We start from the raw sequence: 1,666 nt of genomic DNA, 5'->3' as shown, positions 1-1,666 counted from the left end.
AGGATGATTTATTTTCCTTTAATACTATCCCATTTTATTTTATTTTTTTAATTTTTCTAATTTTTATGAATTATTGGACTTTTTATTATTATTTGGGATTTTTGAATTTTTGAAAAGTGGGAAATTGTCCCATAGTTTATGTATAGAACCTTTTAAGATGCAAAAATGAGGATCATGAAGAGGTTCCCCTTTTGGAGTAGATAACTGATAGGCCCCTAAACCATACTTAGTGGTGACCACATATGGACCAATCTAGTTAGGCTCAAATTTTCCTTCATTTCTTGATCCTGTTGAGTTTCGAGATTCTCTCTGAGGACCAATTCACCCACCTCAAACTCATGAGGGTGAATCTTCTTCTGATACTACTTTTTGAGCCTATTTTGATAGATATGGAGCTGATCATAGGCCCTTTTAGGTTATTCATCAAGAAGATCCAACTGAGAAAGCTTGCCACATAGTAATCATCATAAAAATGAATTCTTTCACGGATATTCACAAGGATGGAAATTCGACCTCGATTGGTAAGGTGGCTTTGGCACCATAAAAAAGTGAATATGGAGTGGTTTCGGTTGTGGTGCAAACACTGGTACAATAAGTCCAAAAGGCAAGATTAAGATGGAGGTGCTAGTCATGATTAGTTTCATTGACAACCTTTTTAAGGATACACAAAAGGGTTTTGTTGGTTGCAGCTTAATTGTTACCTTTTGGGTAGTACTGTGTAGACCAACAATGTTGAATATGGAATGGGGTGCAAAGGTCATGCATGTGTTGGTTCTTAAAATGGGTATCATTGTCGATGATGGTGGTGGATGGTACTTCATAACAACGAATGATATGATAAAGAATGAACTTGAAATTTTGGATGTCAGTGTTAAGGGTAAGGGGGATGGCTTCAACCCATTTGGTAAAATAATCGATGGCGATAATAATAAATTTATGGCCATCAAATGAGGGGGATGGATCTTACCAATGAGGTCAAGGCCTTGAATAGAGAAAGGCTAGGGTGCAACAATGGGTTTCAAATCATGTGTTGGAACATTAATCATATCTCCATGCTATTGACAGGGCACTCACTTGTTGACAAATTCACAACAGTCATGTTCTAAAGTGGGCCAATAGCATCCCACTTGTAAGAGCTATTTAGCTAAGACATATCCACTTGTATAAGCACCACAAGATCCAACATGTACTTCCTTCATCGCAAGATTAGCCTCATTCACATCTAAACATCTAGCGAGGACGTCATGATGGCCCCAATGGCATTCGTTACAAGATAAGTTTTGTGTAAGGGTACCATCTTTAAGGTATCTATAAATGTCTTGGTACCAATGCAATTGGGGACTGATTATGTTGCGCACCATCTTCATGTGAGATGTCTCAAAAATAGGTTGAATAAGCTACTCAACCAAGAATTTATATTTGGGGTTATCTGACTCAATATCAAAAAGAGAACCTATGGTGGCCATTGCATCAACAACTTTGTTATGTACCCTTGGAATCTAATCAAACATGATAGATTGGAAGTTCTTATTAAGATAATCTACCATTTTCTTGTAAGATAATATCTTGTCATATTTGGTTCGACAATCATTGTTCACTTGTCTAATAACCAATTGAGAATCTCTATAGACTTGTATATCCTTGATATTCTATTAGATAGATATCT

The sequence above is a fragment of the Cryptomeria japonica genome, chromosome 5 (assembly GCF_030272615.1).
Source record: "Cryptomeria japonica chromosome 5, Sugi_1.0, whole genome shotgun sequence".
Classification (NCBI taxonomy): Eukaryota; Viridiplantae; Streptophyta; class Pinopsida; order Cupressales; family Cupressaceae; genus Cryptomeria; species Cryptomeria japonica.
Note: the sequence above shows the minus strand (reverse complement) of the source record.